We start from the raw sequence: 19,712 nt of genomic DNA, 5'->3' as shown, positions 1-19,712 counted from the left end.
ATTAAAACTGAAAAATCCGAGACATTGGTCAATGTAGCTATAGAGTCACATAGAAAACAGTCTTTATTTTACCTTTGATAAAAGGTTTTTTTTAATAATAAGTTATTAAATTTGGAAGGAAAAAGGGGAAGAAGGTGTGTATCAGAATGTATATGTATCTTACAGATTAAATTAGCAAATTACCCTCTCTGTTTTTGTAAATATGGTACGAAGTCTAGAAGAGGAATTTTTCGGATTTTTTGGTCCAAAGCACAGCTCTCTAAATACTTTTAACCTACAGCCTAAAACAAATATTGAATACAAACCCACTTGGAAACTGAAGGAAGTATATAGAATATACACTTTTTCTGTTGGAGAAATAGGGTGTAGAGAGACCCTAAGAACAAAGCACCCTAAAATAGCAGTTTGATAATCTTGTGGCCTTGATGGTGGCGTGTTTTATCCTTGGAATGCACATCTCAGGGCAATTACAGTTAGTGGAGGTTGTGGAGACACAAGGAAACAGATTTCTAAACAAGACTTTTTAGCTGGTGTCTCTGAGAATATGAGATGAAGTTTCTGGTATCTGTTAATGGTATTGATTAAACCACAATGCTTTTATATATCCAGAAAGTAGTGTATGTTTTAAATTTTTCTTTTCAATAAAGATTTTTCTGTACCTTCTGGCTCCCTTCTACGGAGGGGACATTTTTCTCTGCTCAGAGGGCTCCCACCTCTGAGCACCAAAAGTTGGGGGATTTCTGAACCTCGAGAGCAGGCTTTTGTGGTCGTTAAACCCATACCTGCACCTCTGACACCCGTCTCTCCCTACGTGACGTACATCTAAGGTGACGTACATCCCCTGAGGGAGGTAAGCCTGGCAGCAGGGCTCCCACATCCTCAGCTGTAACAGACCTTGGGAACGCCATGGTCAGTGTTGAGGCATGGTCTTGTGTACCACACACTATGATCCTCTGATTTCAAGGAAATGGAAACTCCCACGTAGGGGAAATGAGGAAGCAGAGAACAGGATGCAGACTTAGAGTAACTCATTTTAAAAGTGGAACACCCAGCCCTCCTGCAGACCAAACAGGTCCCACCGAGTCCCAGAGAAAACGAGGCATATTCTCGAGGTCTCAAAATTCTAGGCAAGGGAAGAGGCTAGCATCACTCACTCAGTACCACAGCCATCAGAGTTACGTCCACACACAGATAGGCTTGTGTTTTACTTGCTGTGTTCAAACAACAGGCCATTTCGATATTCTAGAAACTTTGCCCCCTGACATAGGTCTGTCTTAAATTATCACCAAGCATAAATATCAATAGCTTCACCTTTCTAGAGGACAATTTGGCAAAAACCTTTCAAAAGGCTTTAAAATGTATATATGCTCTTGGACCCAGAAATTTCTCATCTAGGAATTTGTCCTGGAAAAAAAAAATCATGGACTTAAGCAAAGATTTAGCTATAAGGATGTTCAACCTGTATTTGCTTACAGTAGTAAAAAACTGAAACAACCAAATGTCCAGCATTAGGGGGCTAAATAAATTCTACAATATTAGTATGAAATGTTATGTACCGTTTAAAAGTAATATTATGGGAAAATATTTTATGATACAATATGTTAAATGAAAAAAATTATGAGACAATATGAACAGTATGATTCTACTTGAGGAAGGCACTCTGAAACACATAAGTAAGCAAAATTTTAAAAATTAGAATCTTCATCAACTTGTTAATATTTTGGTGTAGTTTCTGAAGTGTGTACAAGCAATCTGGGCTATTATGAAAAGTAAAATAAAGTTTTTAATTACTACTTTTAAATTTCTAACAATGAAATATTTCTCAATATTAATGATCAGCACAGCTGTTGGGAAAGGAGAAGAAAATGAACATGAGTTATTTCTACATGTGTTCTTTTTCATTTAATTTCATCCAAATGCAGGGTCAACCCAACTTGAATTGTCTCCTTTTGGTAGAAAGAAGATAATTAGAATGTATATTTTCTACAGGAGGAGGGAAATGCCTTGCTTTTGCTTTGACTCCTTTATCATTAAAACCCTAGAATTCAGATGACTTCCTCTATTTACTGGACTGGGTGAATGTGAAAGTTATTTTTTTCCAAGGGAAAGGTGTTAATTTGCATTACCTCTGATTACTCATTCAAAAGCCTCAGCCAGGTGGCTTCTGCTATATATTATGCAGTGAACTGTTGATTATCTGTGGAGACAAGGACAGCACAAATAACAAAAATCCACAGAGAATACCCAAACTTCATTTTCGCCAGAAGTGTCAACAGTTTGCCAGAGTTGTTAGAAAGGAACAAAGCTGATTTGAGTTTTATCTCCCAACTCCCTTCCATCTGCTTGGGGATTATGCTAATAAGAAGCGAGATGACCAGCAGCAAAGGCAGCCCTGGGTAATTCCTAGTCAGGAGAATTGGTTTCTGATTCATCAAGATTTGGCTGAATTGGAACATGGACATACAGCTCTTGCCCAATAAGGAGCCTAAATATTCTTTAATATTCATCATCTAAAATTTTCCACTTATTTGATAACTTGTTTACAGAGTTTACTTCATTTATGGAACTCAGTTCATATACGACCCCATTTCTGCCCTACCTGAACCATAAGTACACAGAATAAACAATGAACTCATTTCTCTTGGTCATCCTACCCTACCAAACTATCAGTAAAATTTCCAAATACATGTTAATTGATAGCAATTACCATTTCACGTTCCAGATCAATCTATTCAAGCAATACACAATTAACCTAAAATTGAATAGCCTAAAATTATTAGGCTAAAACTTGGAAGAAAAGTGTGTCTTTCTGTGACCTTTCTTTGGTCAGTAAAATCTACAGAAATTCTACACTCCTACATATTTACACACTTACATAAACCCTCGTGATGTCCACGACTGGATTTAACAGATGTCTCTGACACTCCATAGGTCTACATATCTCATTTGAAATTTGAAATTAAGAAAGTTAAGGCAGGCCTGTTTAGACTTTATGAGAAATATCACTTCTCTAAAACTGCTTTTCTTTGAGGGAGTATCACAAACTGACTAACAAGGATGTTAACCGCATTAACTTTTTAAGATTCTTTCCAGCCTCTGTCTTTTTTGAAATAACCATAAATTTAGATTGGTGGTTCATATGGCATTTTTTCCCCCACAACAAATAAGTAAGATAAATTGGACTAAAACTCTTTTATGCTTTACTGAGTAACAGCCAGTAATAAGGCAGGCTCGGAAAGCAGATTCTAATATCAGATGCATGGCATAGCTTTAAATATCTTCTCTTGCACTGGATAATGGATTAAAAATCTGTTCCTTTACTAGGAGGTTCCAACTGCCTCTTCCAGACTTCATCAAGAACTTTTTGGTCTTTCCTTTCGTGAAGTGGTAAGACTTTCCTCACCGAGCTGATACAGAATTTGTGTTCCCCTCACAGGAAAATATTCTAACCTAAGGAAACACTAGGCATCCTGAAGAGAAACTGATTTAGGATTTGCTGATTTTCAACAATAAAATATTCCCTTTATTGTGAAAATTGCAAACCCTTGTTGCAAATCGGAGTAACCATCACCTGGGATCACTATTTAAGTTCAAGAAGTTTCTCAGCTTCATAAAAATATGAAGATTAATTTGTATCAAAATTAAAATTCAGGAAAAAAATTACCAACGTAAATCTTTCTTAGCCTGTATACTTGCTTCCTGACTCAGACTTTCTTTAAACAATCGGATATCTTCTCCTAGAGTTCCGAGTGGTTTTCTTCTGTGGATGTGACTATTTCAAGTCAAGCTTCCTAGTCACTTCCTCAGTATCTCCCACAAGGCACCAGGTAGGAGAACCAAACCATTAAAACAATACACAATGATTCCTGAAATGCATTTCCTGATTTGGGGGTAACTTTTCTCCAAATTTTGTCACATTCTTAGAGCGATAAAAGTATTTTCTACCTAGAAACAATCCAATCAGACTTATTACAGTATTTCCACATCCCATAAAATTCAGTTGCAACATTTATTGATCTTTCGGGACCTCAACACATCCCTGGCATTTTCCAAAAATAAAAATTTCAAGAAGTAGGGTTGAAAAAGATAGCATCCACCTAAATATGAATGAAGGTGCCATTTACGGACCACATACTCACCAGGTAATCATCACTCACATTAAGTAAAATAAATTCTAGCGATAACAATAGGGAAAAGTATGCCCTCTGTGATAAAAATATGATGCCTTATTTTATGACGCAAATTTTTCCAGAGCTGGCACTGTTCTTTTCTTATTTTTATTTTTAACACTGTTCTTACTCTTTCACCTCATTTCAACTCATTGGCAGCAGTCCTGGACACTGAAAGCTTCAATTCCACAGTGAGCATGTATGCTTATCCCAGAATCAGCCTGAGCTCAGTGTCAGACCAAGGACTGATTCCCCCTCATGCACGCAGATGCCCAAGTCCCCGCACCGTTCCTCCCTTCCTCCCTTCCTCCCCTACTTTGTTCCAGAAATTAACTTCTGATTGTTTTTCTCAATCATGGGGGTTGGGAGGGGGAGGAAATTAGAGAACAGAGAGCTTTGTTTGTTCCCCTAACACAGCCAGTGTTTGGAAAATCATTTCATTGAGAGCACAGAAGATGGTATGCAGTTTAATAATAAAAAGAAAACAAACTGAAAATATGTGGGTCTCACATCAACTTTTATAAAGAAGTTGGAAATGATCATTTAAAATGAATTAATCAAATGCAGTTTGTGAATTAGGGGAGAAAAAAAAGACTCTTTATACAACTAAATGTTACCTTAGGTTAAACATCTACTGCTTCTCTGGCAATTAGGTGAAGCCAAACTTGTTTCTATCACATACACTTTTTACACTAGACTAGGTCCTTTGCTATTTTAAAAAAATTCAAAAAACACCCAGGGTAAAGAGAAGATAATTTCACATTCCCTGTGAGGAATATTCCCCTTTAAAAGCTGTGTTACAGAGGCAAAAGGAAATTGGGAATTGAGCAAAGGTCTTCTGATTTCATTAATTGTTAGCTATTTGAAAAATGCACACTACATCGAGTCTGTTTTTAATTTAAGCAATACTTGGGACCTGAGATATCTAGATATCAACTTTTCGCTTGACTTTATGTGCAATCTTAACATGAAAAACCCTAATTAAGAATCTATTTTACTACTATATATAAAATAGATAAACAAGTTTATATTGTATAGCACAGAGAACTATATTTAATATCTTGTGGTAACCTACAATGAAAAAGAATGTGAAAAGGAATATATATGTATACGTATGATGGAAACATTATGCTGTATACCAGAAACTGACACAACATTGTAAACTGACTATACTTCAATAAGAAAGAATGCAAATAAAAATAAAATAAATTTTAAAAATTAAAAAATCCATCTTGTTCCTTTCTTCTGCAAGTAAACTTCTTCAAAAAATCCGAAGGATTTCCTTTGCTACCCTTTCTCTCCTACACTACGCAGGGCAGCTGCACAACCCCCACCGCTCCCTCCAACTGCTCTCACTAAGGTACCAGTGACCATCCATTGCTAAATTTTTTAATACCCTCAGTCCTTAACCTATTTACATAGGCTGACCCTCACCCCTACAACTCATCCTTCAAAGACTGCACAAGTATGACATCCTCCATTGAAACCTTACCCAACCCACACCCCAGTGGCGACCAGGGAATACCATCCTCTGTGCTCCTGGAGAAGCTTTGCCTGTTCTAAGAGAATTTCCATGCCGCAAGGTACCCATTTTTATCTCCCCCACTGACTATGAGCAATGCCAGTGCAGAGGGGTTTAGATTTATTTATCTTTATATCCACATCACCCACCCAGTGTCTAGAGTTGGTTGGATAACCATGCCAGTTTTTTTGATCTCAGGAAACAGAGCTCAGAGAGCCCTGGCCATGCTACCTGGAAGCTCTCTCTCACGGCGTGTAGATGGAGATGTTTTGCCCAATTTCTTTTGAGGCACACTCCAGCCAAGTTCTCATCCACACATTCCTCACCCCAAACAAAGACGGTCCTATTTCAGACCACTGTGTCATCAATTATTTCAAAGCTCCTTTCGCACCTGAAATGGAGCCTAAATAGAAGTGAGGTGCATGGTGACAAGGGGGCAGGAGAGGACAGCCAAAGCCTAGAAAGTTTCCAAAATCAATCCACTTTTTCCTGCCTCCTTCTCCCTCTTATGCAGTTTCATCTCTTTCAGAAGCACTGGCACCTCCTAGCCCTCTAATCAAGACAAATCTTTCATGCAGTAATTAAAATACAGCTCATCTTCAAGGGGAACAGAAAAACAAAGGCTGAAACAATTAGCTGATGGTGCCAAACAGCATGGTTCACCCCCTCCCGCCCCCACCCCTCTCCCTCTCTCTCCCCTCTTCCTTCAATTGCTTACTTTTAAGTATTTTCACAGGAAGGAAAACTTCATTCAGCTGAAAGGTAAGAAATGGCACAGACACTCAGACTAGGAAATAGTTTAATTGAATTTCATATGAAAAATGTTTAGGACTGTTTAAGACAAACGTCAGCTGCTGGGCTGGAAATGCATTACACAAGGAAGGGAGTCAGAGATACTTGCTGATCTGTTATCCTCGGGTTAGAATAGAATACCGCATTAGCATGCAAAGGACACAGGCTAGCAACACAAGAAAAGACAAGCTTTCCCAGAATGAAGACTGCAGAGTAGAGAGGTACATTGTACTAGTAATAACTCAGAAGGTGGAAAATGAACTTGTCCCTCATAAGGCTGTGTGTGCCTTGATTACATTAGCACTACTTGCAATATTATGCAGTATCTTCATTCTTATTGTATTAGATTTTGAATAGTCTATAAAAGGCCAGTGTTTTATTTTGCTCCCTGAGCCACCTGTCTTTTCTACGACATCCCCTACCAGCACATTCAAGCATAAGCGTTCAGGTTTTCTAAAATCTTTTAACCATTGATGGCTGCCAGCAGTCAAATTAAATTCAAAGGGTTTAGTAGAGCTCCAGGTTTTAGCTATATAATTTACTAAGAATGCCCAAAGCTCTTGCAATCTAATTTGCAGTTCAGCAGTGAATACTATTTCCTAACAAAATCTGCCTGAAATTTCCTTTTGAGGCTGCACACACTGGTGACACCTGTGTGTCTTCCTTCTGGCACCTACTCAAAAAAAAAAAAAAAAAAGAAAGAAAGAAAGAAAAAGAAAAAGAAAAACTTGCCAAAAGGGAATGATATACCACATGCAATGCAGGGTGGTGCAGGAAAAAGCATCAAGAGAATGGATTTGTTTTTATTGCTAGGCTGTCTGGGCCAGTTCAGCCAGTCTGCATTTCTTTTTTAAGTTTAGATTTTTTTTCACTATCTTCTAAGTCCAATATTAGTGCTATATTTATAGCTTGATTAGCAACCAACATAGGCTTAACCAAAATCATGGCTCTCTGAAAATAGATAGATAGATGTAATAGATTATAATAATAATAATAGATACAGGTTATAGATGATAAATAGGATTGATAGGTAGACAGACAGATGATAATAGATAGCTAGCTAGACAGACAGACAGATAGATACATGCTAGAAAGACCAATGGAAAAAAACCAGGTTTGATCATTTCCATATCTCTATGGAAGTGGATTCGGTCTGTTTTCAGTGGCAGGCCAGAGTGTTAGTTCCTAATCCTGGGGCTAATTTCATTTCTGTCACTTAACCCTGAAGCACCATTGCTTTGTTCACTCTTAAGAAGGGAATAAAGCAGAAAGTGACTGTTAAAAGTCCAGAGCTAATGAATAGTGTTGTTCTGTCTTCTAAAAAGACGGCCGTCTCTTACCTGAGATTAAGACGAGGAATCCTTGAAGAGTGTTTTGTGACTCTTCTGTGAAGCTGGAAATATGAAATGTCAGTTAAGCCAGAAAGAGAAAGAAAAATACCATATGATATCATTCATATGTGGAATCTGAAAGAAAGAAAGAAAGAAAGAAAGAAAGAAAGAAAGAAAGAAAGAAAGAAAGAAAGAAAGAAAGAAAGAAAGAAAGAAAAAGAAAGAAAGAAAGAAAGAAAGAGACACTATGAACTCATCTACAAAACAGAAACAGACGCACAGACTACTTGCAAACAATCTTATGGTTATCGGGAAAAGGGGTTGGGAAGGGATAAATTTGGAAGTTTGAGTTTCGCAAATGTTAGCCACTACATATAAAAATAGATTTAAAAAAAAAGTTTCTTCTGTATAGCACAGGGAACTATGCTGAATATCTTATAATAACTTTAATGAAAAAGAATATGAAAACGAATATATGTATGTATATGCATGACTGGGACATTGTGCTGAACACCAGAAATTGACACGTTGTAACTGTACTTCAGTAAAAAAAGAAGTTATTTAACATTTTTTTCTAATTTAATCTCTCTTCCTGGTAAAGAGGAATTCTGATTCCTAGCCGTGATGACAAAGGTGCTAAGGAAAACGCAGCTAACAATCGCCAGGTAAAATCCAAACTCTTTCAAGCTTTCTTATCACAGAGATGGTGCTCACCACTAAAAAGATGCTATAGAAATAAAATCATGAGGCTGATTTAATTTAATTAATAAGTGGCATAATTTGGAAGCTCGTTGGAGAAGTCAGAGAGGCTGACTGTACCCACAACAGCGTTAATCATTCACCATCAAGCCAACTAAGTGTAACTCCAGAAGTCGAACCACCAAAGTATAAATGGAAAAAGCCAAGCTGCTAATGACTCTAATGATCTAGGTCTAGTTCCTGACGGCTCTCCTTCCACTTCGCACTCAATAGTCTCCTTTACACCTTATAATAAACTCCGTAGTTTATAAAATTTGAAAATACTAACGTGGAAGCATTTTTAGTATTTTTAAAGCCTACCAACATATCAGCCCTTCTAAGGAAAAAAGAGGCATCCCAAGACAAAAGGAGCTTAGGGCTCCTAAGGCAATAAGAGCGAGTGCTCTCTCCCAGGTCACACGTCCCGTCCCTAAACCCTTCCCACCACCTGCCGTGGCACCGCCCCCGGCGCCCCACCCCCACCCCCGCAGACTTCGGAGGCTGCTTCAGGTGTCCGCAACTATAGCAGAAAGTGAAACAAAAATGAAGGCCACAACATTTCGATTTTTCCTTTTGATAACAATGAAATAAAAAACATAACTAGTTCATAAAAATGAAAATGAATCTGCTTTTCAAGCATCACCTAGCTCCTTACTCCTAATGGAACCCACCTCCACCCACTTTAGCTCATAACAAGGAGCCGTGTTTGTTTGCAGAACACTGGACAGAAAATTAATGTAGTCAGCCGTTTGCTTGCCAATTAATTTAGTGAGGCAGCAACTAAGTAATCCAATTCTCTCAAGTCTGAGCATAAAAATATCAGCTGCATAGCTGCTCCCAGACAGAGGAGGAAGAAGAGAAGTAATTCGCATTTTTAAATACCTTCTACGTCAAGCACATTGGTCGCCCTTCCATGCATTACTTCATTTTCATCCTTACAATGACCCTGCAAGGGAGGAATTATCTCCATTTTACATAAATTCGCTTTGCATAGGAAATTTAAATAACTTCCCAAAGATCAGAGAACAAGTATGTGGGCATGCTGGGATGTATCCAAGGTCTCTCTGATGCCTTGAGTTAAAATGAAAATGAATGAACGATTTAAAAAAAAAAAAAAGATGTAACTTTATGTGTACACTAGATGAGCCTCTATACTTAGTATCTTTAATAATTCTGTTTATTTTTAAGTTTTGACTTTGCTGTTACCACATTTTAGCTTATTCTTAGATCTAGTCACTTTTTAAGATAACATTGTTATCTTAGTCTTAGATCTAGTCAAAATAATTGTTTATTTTTAAGTTTTGACTTTTCTTCCCTGTTACCTCATTGTTATTCTCAGATCTAGTCATTTACTTCTTGAGGAACAACTTAATCTGTATCCATTCCTTTCGTTTGCTTTATCCTCTTCCTTTCCTTTCTTTGCTGACTTGTATGTATCTCCCAGAGATCCAAGCAGGCAAGATGACAAACAGTATGTCTCAATGGGAATTAATAAATTGTGTTTAATGTAAAATTCTGAATACAGACTGTTACATTTTACAGATACTTTTTATGTGCATTTCAGACTGGAATAACTTCACAGAGGATGAAGGACCAATAAAATTCCACAAGACGTACAGTGTATGTGTCAGACATCTAAAAATTCTTGAGAAAGCAATTATACTGAGTGCTGTCTAATAATAAATCCAAATGGACAGCTATGATATGAACATTTCCTAACAACGCTACCCCCACCTGACTCTGCATTGCAATCTTTGCTTGACTCTCTACAGAAGAACAGATGTTCTGCTTTGGGTTGAGAAATCAACAGTTACCATTCATATGTTCCAAAAATTCAAGGGCCTAGTGCTGCTGTTTTAAGGATGCTAATTAATTCCAGGCCTTATGCTCCAAAATTCTTGCAGTTTCAATCAATTGTATTCTCACAGGACCTCAGTCCCCAGGATCTGCTTTGAAAGCCTAAGGGGATAAACTGTGAGGAAATGCATACTTCACTGATGGGGGGAAGAAGGGGGTTACTCTAAGAGGCTCTGATTTTGTCTGTTTCTTACAGTGTTATCATCACCATCCTCTCTGTTCTGTTGATTTGAACAGGTAAGCACAGCCCAGATGACAAATTTAACTGAAACAATGCCTAGAGATGCCTTTGGTCATATTTTTTCTCCTAATTATTTACCATTCAAACACAGACTAATATTGGAAGCAGTGTATAAAGAGCTATTTCTGAATCTGTTCCTGGCTTTTACGTTTGTTTGTTTCTTTGTTTGTTTGTTTGTTTTTATAACTAGTATTGATTATGCATAATATCCAGGTAGGGACATGGTAAAAATGCTGGTTCCAGGACTTCGAAGCCCACAGATTGGTGGATCTGTGAAGATACCAGGGTATCTGCAATCTTTAAATAAATGCCTTATTCTGAGGACCTGAGGAAATGCTGTGTTCATCCAAGTGCACTCCTGAATGGGGATGTTAACAATCTATGTGACCTTTGCCCCAGATGAGAGAGCTCAAGCAGAAACAGTGGGGTGGGTCAAGGTTGGTATAAAGTCCCATTGCATTTACATTAGCAGAGTTGGCTCTGCTCCGGGCACCCCAGCCCTTCACACTGGACTATCTCATTGTCTCCTGCAGTTGAATCTCTTGGGGTGATGACAATGGCTGGACCCTGGGAGGTCGGGGCCCAGGGATTTGCTTTCTTAGCAATCACCGCAGGTGAACCTTACACACCCTGAAGTTTGATGAGCGGCTATTTGACATCAAAGCTGAGGAGTCAGCCTGACCTGGGTTGAAATCTGAGATATTTTACTTATAATTGCCTGACTTGGGCAAGTTCCTTACCCCTAACTTAATCCCTCTGAGCTTCAGTTTCCTCACTCTAATTGGGAATAATAGTGTTAACTTTCAGTTGTTGTGAGAATTAAATATGATCATGTCTTTCAACATACGGGTACAGGGTAGGAATCTGAAAACAAGAGGAGCAAGAGGTTTCACTGCTATGTGTTGCCCTTTCGTCTGAGAAACGACAGGACCTGTTGTCAGAGTGTTACGGAAATGACAGGCCAGCCAAGAAACAAGCACCACTCAGAGGGTTGGAATACTCAGATGTATTATGCCGGCGGGCTCAGAGGGGCTTCTGCTCCGAAGCTCTGAGCACCTCCAAGACGTGCGCATGAGGTTTTATAGGGTTAAGTACAAGCTTGGGGTATTCAGCCAATAGGCATGGAACAGCTTTAGCAGCATCATTATCACAAAAGTGGAGGCAGGGAGGCAGCAAACCAACATTCCAAAGCCAGATATATCTCTTTGAAAATCCAGCTGGCTAGCAAAAAAACATGAACAGGGAATCAGCAAACCAACACTAATTAACTTAGATTTACGAGTTAGTCCAGCAGAACTCAGATCAGTATTCCGATACTTAGATTTGTGAGTTATCCGGCTTTTCTTGTTAGCCCAGCCCAGCCTTTCTTTCACATTCCTAGACTTGTGAGTTATCTTATTAGCCCAGCCCGGCTTTTCCTTCACAAGAGCAGGCAGATAGCTAGATATGAGCAGAGAAAGGGGGACACAGACCAAATGGCAGGAATTGGGCAGAAAAGAGGGGCACAGGCCAAATGCCGGAAACCACACAGCATGTAAGCAGCAGGGGTCCTTGGGCAGAGAAAGAAAAGCAGGAACCCTGGGGCTGATAAGGGATCATGCCTTTTGGAATGACAAGTGGCCTGAAGAAGAACAAAGAAAGGTGAGAAAAGGCAGGAATTTCTAGTGTCCAAATGTAACCTTTTGCTCATTATGCCCTCATTTCAATAAAATTAGCCTTGCAGATCAGAAGGATCCATCATGCACCGAAGCCATGACACTTCCAATCCAGACTAAATAAGAACAAAAATCCCTCCTCCCTTTGGGAAGGTGGAGTTGGGATGATAATCAGGGAATACGACCCCAAACCCTTCCCTCCCCAATGAATATTCCGCCTATTCATTTTTACACCCTATGTAGCAAACTTGGCAAAGAAACTCAGGGCAGCCGCTCACCTGAGCCTGCCCGCTCTCCCCTGAAAGTGTGCTATCCATCCTTTAATAAATCCTCACTGTACATTTGTAACCTCTAAATCTTGTCCCAGAATTCTTTCTGGGACGGGACAAGAACCTGGAACACCGGTTGCATCTACTGGCAACACTGTGACTCTTTCCCACGACTGTTTGCGTGAGTTCATACACAGGATTCTTTTGGTGTTTTGCTGAAGGAGGGGAAGGAATGTTATTTTTTGTTGTAGGGGAGTTTGGGAGGGTTTGGGAATGAGGGAGAAGAAATGAAGAAGTCAGGGACGATAATAATGGGACCTGTCCAGACCCTGACATTTGACTTCATCGTGTACCCCCGACAGGGAGGAATTAGGGCCACAGTCTGAAGGAGCTGTTTTCTTAACAGACTTTTTGTGACTGTAGACCCAAGTCATGATGTTCTAAGGCCCAAATAGTAAGGCAAGGCAAAGAAATAGGGAGAGAGCCATTCTTCTTTTCTGAGTGGGATCTATCTCTGCTTGGAAACCTAAAGACCAGCATCATTAGAAGAAGCAAAAGACAGCGCTGGACGTAAGTATTGGTGGCCTCACAGCTGCCACCATTAGAAATGGCAATGAAACACTCCCCCAGAAGGCGTTGAGGGCTGCAGGTAAGGGATCGTCAGAGAAAGCAAGGAAAGCTTGATTTCTAAAACTGAAAATTCAGTTGTCAGCACATGCCAGACTTCCCTTGGGAGCCCCTACACACTTGGAGAGGTCTTTGCAGACCAGCTCCATGCCCTGCAGGAGAGAGAAGGGATAGGAGCAGGAGCCAGGGTCCTCGCTGTCCCCACACCTTGCTTTGTATCCACAGATGGGTGAGGAGTCCCAGTAACAATTTTCAATAAAAATGCTTGTTATTCCAAAAACAGACTCACAGACATAGAAAACAAACCAGGGTTACCAAAGAGGAAAGGGTGGGGAGGGATAAATCAGGGGTTGGGAATTAACAGACACATGTTACTATTACTGCATATAAAATAAACAAGGACCTACTGTATAGCACAGGGAACTATATTCAACTTCTTGTAATAACATATAATGAAAAACAATCTGAAAAGAAAATATGTATGTATGTATATATGTAACTGAGTAACTTTGCTGTACACCCTAAACTAACACTGTAAATCAACTACACTGCAATAAACTTTTTTAAAAAATGATAATAAATGCTTGTTATTGGTCCCAAGGGGGACCAGCCAAGCAAGAGCAGAGAGAAAGAAATGTTTGTCTCTTTCTAGCCTAAATGTCAAAAGAAAATCTCAAATAAGGGTCACCATCAACTCTTATCTGGGCTTAGTTGCTGCTGACATCAAACCATTTTAACTTCTATGTGATGCAGTCTCCTCATCTGTGAAATTGACAGGGGCACTCAAGGTTTGATATATGAAGATCAAAACAGCTCAATATGATATAGAGTGAGCATATAAAAGAGCCCTCCAAATTAAAGGTTTGGTCTACATCTGATGGTCAAATAAAGCAGCTGTCTGGAATTATACTGTATTCAGATGGTGGTAGAACAAGTGCAGAAACTCTTTGAGTTTGCTCTGTCATTAACAAATTGAGTGACCTTGAGCAAGTCCTTTAAACTCTATAAGCCTCACTTTCCTCCTCAGTAAAGGGAAGAGGTCTGTAAGGTCTATTTCATCCCTAGGGTTCCAGGTAGAAGATGCAGGTCTTGAGAAGAGTAGCTAAAAATACGATCTCCTTGTAATGCCAAGGGAGTTACATCACCCCGCACTTACAAGAACCCAAATGTTGACTGAGATCTTCTGTAAGCAAAAAGAAACACTGAAAAGCCTTGTCAGGCATTTTGTAGCTGTTTGGTAATGCAGATTTGAATGTGTCTATCTTGAGCAGTCCCAGATGTTTATACCACTTGGATGTGTGGTAAAAAGTTAATGTTTCACTTAATGAGATGCACCCTGGCCCCTTTCTGGCATTAAAGCCGCAATGAAGAGGGGAGGAACAGGGCAGCTTGCCTTCATGGTGAGAATCACACACTTCAGTCACCAGCTTATCCATGACACTGGCAGTATGAGTTCAATCCTCTGTGTTCATTCACTGGTCTATCAACAGAATTTGCTGTGTAATCTCTTTAGCTGGGCACTGTGCAAAGATGTGGGGAATGCAAAGATGTCATCCCTGCCTTCCCTGAATATGCAATCTGATTTGAAGAGATAGGAATTCAAGCACTTACAAAAAAGTGGTAGAGTGCATGCTTAGCATGCACGAGGTCCTGGGTTCAATCCCCAGTACCTCCTCTAGAAAAAAGTAAATAAATAAATAAACTTAATTACCTCCCCTCCAGCATAAATAAATAAATAAATAAATAAACCTTAAAAAAATATATATAGTATATCACAAGTGTCAGTCACATGACTCTAGGCAATAAGTGCCATTTATCCAGTGGATTTTAAGTGGATTTAATAAGTGGGGAAGGAAATAGCTCAGTGTTAGAACACATGTTTAGCATGCACCACTAAAATGAATAAATAAATAAATAAATGTATTCAATGTCTTTCTTCAGTGGAATGAGACATCAATTCTAGATAGAGTGCACCAAGGTTTTTCCAGTGAACCTGGAATTTTGAGCTGGTTGTAATGGATGAATGTAAAGAGGGGAGTGAAGTGGGGAAGGCTCCCTCTAGGATGGGACATTCACATAAACAAAGGCATTAAATTGGGAAGTCTCAGAAGCAAGCGGAATAGAGCAGATTAAATCCTGCCTTGTTGTTCAGTGTGGCAACTACTCACAGCCCCTCGTTACTATTTCTGTACCTCACTGAATGGATCCCATCAAACTGACCATTATAAACTGTTCCTTGACTCAAAGTACTTGTTTCTTTAACCAGAATAACCCATTTCATTAAATTAAGTGGCTAGTTGCCAACTCAAGTTTGGAGATCTATAGATCCAATCTTTCCACTAACACAAGAAAAAAATATATATAGACTTTTCCATTTCTGCTCACATCCAGGAAGGACAGAACAGCCTGTAGCCCCCACTGCTCTCTTAACTTTAGGTGTATCTTCTGCAGTCAGCTAACTCAATAGTTTGAATCCACAATAAAGCCATCGGGACATGTCAGGAGGATGAGTGGCAAAAAGCCAAACCATGAGGCTTCCCAGTGGAAAACATGTTGATAAATACCCAGGCATACCTTGATTGAGCAGTATTTCATCGCCTCACTTAGTGGGTAAGAAATCTTGTTAGCCATTAGCCATTGGTAATACCATAGCCCTACCATAAACTTGCTTTGCAAATCAGAAAGACATGACATCAGCAGCAGCTGGTGCTGGAAATAAACTCAGGACTAACACCAACTGGAAGTATAAACACTGAATAAGCAAATACATTCAAGGAAAGAGATGGCCTTTCTACCATACGTCTCACCATAACCTACCTCTCTCACTACTGAGTTGAATTCGTAACATTTAAAAAGTGTTAGCCTACAATACTCTCATGATTTGCTTTATTTTTCAGTAGTTTGAATACTTTAAATTACAAAAAGCTTTTTGTGAATAATTATCTTCTAGGCAAGGTTTCTATTTCAATTATCTTCTGTAACACAGCAGGTCTATTATTTAAAAGTTTGGTGTTTGTTCCTTCATCCGACACATTCCACCTTTGACAAATTTCTCTCCATTGGCAGTTTCTATTTATATTTCCACATATTCATATAACAAATTTAAATAAAATCTTCCACTTGTATCATTAATTAGCATTTGGCAATGGGCCTGATTAAATGCCCTTGGCAGCAAAATGATTTAAGTATTTAAAAGGTTACTTTTATCACTTATTAAGAATGCCTATTAGAGAACTATTACCACCAACTTCTCAACAAGGGTAACTCTTCAGAGTCTCCGGGTTGTGTTCAGTCACGGGCAGTCAGGATGGTCAGTTTTTCTAACGAATAAGGAAAGTTTGTCTGAATGAGAGGAAGTTTAAATGATTTTTAAAATTTGGGTTTAAATGATTAATAATTTTTCTGCTAATTCATGCTGAAACATAAGGGGAAAAGTTTTCTTCTCATTACCGATAATGTGAATAGGATTAAAAAAAATTTTATTGAAGTATAGTTGATTTACAATGTTTCAAGTGTACAGCAAAATGATTCAGTTACACATACATATAACATATTCTTTTTCAGATTCTTTCCCATTATATCTTACTATAAGAAATTGAATATAGTTCCCTGTGCTACACAGTAGGTCCTTGTTGTTCATCTATTTTATATATATATATATATATAGTGTGTGTATCTGTTAATTCCCAAATTCCAAATTTATCCCTCCCCCCTTTCTCTTTAGTAACTATAAATTTGTTTTCTATGTCTGTGAGTCTATTTCTGTTTTGTAAATAAGTTCATCTGTATCATTTTTTTAGATACCATATATAAGTAATATCATATGGTATTTGTCTTTCTCTGACTTACTTCACCTAGTATGATCACCTCTAGATCCATCCATGTTGCTGCAAAAGACATTATTTCATTATTTTTTATGGCTGAGTAATTGAGTAGGGATTTATTTAACCAGAAGTCCTAATCCATACTCCTCTAACTGTGAAGTTAAATATACTTCAAACACCGTGACTGAATATGAACTCCCTAGGCCTGGAAAACCCTTGCTCTCTAGCTGCGAGCTCTCATTCATGGGATTCCTGCTCACAGCTATGTTTCCAGCAACTAGCCCAGTGCCCAGCATATAAGTGTTCAATAAATATGTGTTATGTAATAAAGTATAGACTCTTGATTTACAGTATACTTCTTAAGAGAGGTGGATTGCCACTTATTTTTCACTTGTACATGATTCCATTTAAATGAGACATAGCTATAAGAAGTGAGTAATGTGGAGGAAAAATATTTGGAGCAAGCAATGCAGTAAATCTTGGAAAATTAGCCACGGTGATGGTATAACTTCCACCTTCATGAAATGATCTAAGTAAGGCAAAAAGGAAGGAAGAAAGAAGGAGTGGGGTGTGAGAAAAGGAGGCAAAAAGAAGAGAAATCTGTTCTTATTTAAAGAAGGAAAATAGGAAAATACTGTATTTAAATAAATACTAAGTAATCTATTGAATTTTCGAAGTCTACAAATGAATATACATACTGTATAAAATGAATGAAAATATCCATTTGCTGTGACTTTTCCCAAGTACAGTGTTTCATGGTTTTCTGCCTCATCAGGAGAATTAGAAACAAGGTCCCGTGATGAGTAATGCTTTGGTGACTAGAACACAGACTCGAATGTTGCAAATGGTATAGTTGATTTACTAGAGACTTCCCTGGGCTTTTGGCATATGAGTAAATATTTGTTGAGCAAAGAGATTTAAGACATAAAGACTTCCTTCAGGGAGTTTGCAATCTGGTTGTCTTCAACAAGAATCTTAGAAGGAAAAAAAAGAAAAATATGGAAACAAGGAGGAATCTGTATTTCAAGAAAACCTTCCAGAAAGAAAGAGAAACTAGAAACTTTCAGGATAAGATGTGAGGGAAAACTACAAAACATTAACACATTTAGCACCTAAAAGAGCCTCAGACTCCAGGCAGATCAAACTCAGAAATGTAATCTACCACCACCTTCAGTCATAGGTAGACTGTTACTCAATTTTTGCAAAAAAGAAAAACATATGTAAATATTGAAGGAAATAAAAATGATATAAGCTATACTGTGAATAAAATATTTATCAGTCAAACAAATTCATAATCGGAAGCTGGCTACTTTTCAAATATAAATCAACAGTGAATAAGGGAAATTTTAGATCATGTGTGCAAAAGAAGCTTGAACCAGAAATTGGCACATTGTAACTGACTACAATTTAAAAAAAAAAAAAAAGAGGCTTAAAATAAATCTCTGATTATCAACGCTAAGTTTTGCAAATACAGACAATAAACTGTTCAGTATATTGGGTCCTCTTCATCTCGGGAAACATCCACTGCATTATTTGCACATTCTTAATTTTCTTTTCTTAAGTTTCTTTAGCGCTACTGAAAAGTAAAGAGCTCAGAAAAGAGTTCTACCCTTTTCCTTGGCAAAAAGCATCAGATGAATAGATTGACTTGTGTAAGCCTACTTTGTCCAAGAAGGGAGAAAGATGGAGAAGAGATCTTTACGAGGAGCCTTCTTTGTGCCAGATGTGTTAAATACAGTATATGTATTCTCTCTGAATCCTTCCAATCACCCTGCAAATTCAATTAATAGGAATATTATTTCTCTGTTGGAGATAAAAGAATTAAGAATCAGAGAGATTTACCAATTTTCATAATGTTAACTGTTAGTGGAAGTAGGTCTGAATGCTGGTCAGCTGGGCAAAAAAATGCATGTGCTCATCCCACTGGCCCAAGCAGCAGCCTTTACAAAAGAAAGGTTCCCTAAAACCACCATCTACTCATTCCGGGCTACAAATATGCATTGGGTTCAATCTTGTCTGACCCTTAGTATGCCCAACTGATTGAACACAACCAGTGACCATCACTTGGTGGCATCTATCACCTGTACTCTGGATGTAATATTCATATATCTGCTTCATGTTCTTTGGGTAGACTTTTTAGTTCACTCTCTTGTGAAGCTAATATGGCCTCTTTTATAGACATTACATTTGTTTACTATCTTATGCTGGCCATCACCTCCACCACCACCACCACCACCAGATTGTATCTTATTATTTTCTGCAGGCCCCAACACAGTGCCTTGCAAATCATTGGTAGTAAATCGTTGCTAAACTGAACTGAAATATACTGAGCCAAATTAGGTTGTCCTAAATTATAGGGTCGGGTTGCATAGTCCACATCATCTTTGATTCAGCTAATTATTGAGCGCCAACTGTGTGCCAGATGACACTGTATTTTGTAGTACCACTCACAGTATTTCATTTTTATACAACATTTTTTAAATGGTAAATGAGGCCCCATTGCTTGTGGTGTCATTACGGACTCCTATGACTCGAGAAATACTAATATTTGATATCACTCAATTTTGCCATTCAGAGCCATAGGTCAGTACTGTAAATGAGTCTTTCTATGTGTCTTTTCCCCCATTGGGAAAGTGGACAAGTGCACACTTCATCCTAGAATCTTTTCAATTATAAAAATTCAATTC

The 19,712-nt window shown here is 38.4% G+C and overlaps 1 long non-coding RNA gene across 2 annotated transcripts in view; it reads right to left on the bottom strand.

Annotated features, from left to right (window-relative positions):
* Nucleotides 1-19,712, bottom strand: part of LOC140685615 (uncharacterized) — a 46,938-nt gene that overhangs the window by 6,063 nt on the left and 21,163 nt on the right. The gene's annotated exons all lie outside the window — the stretch shown is intronic.

Source organism: Vicugna pacos, chromosome 2 (genome assembly GCF_048564905.1).
Source record: "Vicugna pacos chromosome 2, VicPac4, whole genome shotgun sequence".
Lineage (NCBI taxonomy): Eukaryota > Metazoa > Chordata > Mammalia > Artiodactyla > Camelidae > Vicugna > Vicugna pacos.
The sequence above is the reverse complement of the archived record's forward strand: the minus strand, read 5'-3'. Positions and strand labels throughout refer to the sequence as shown.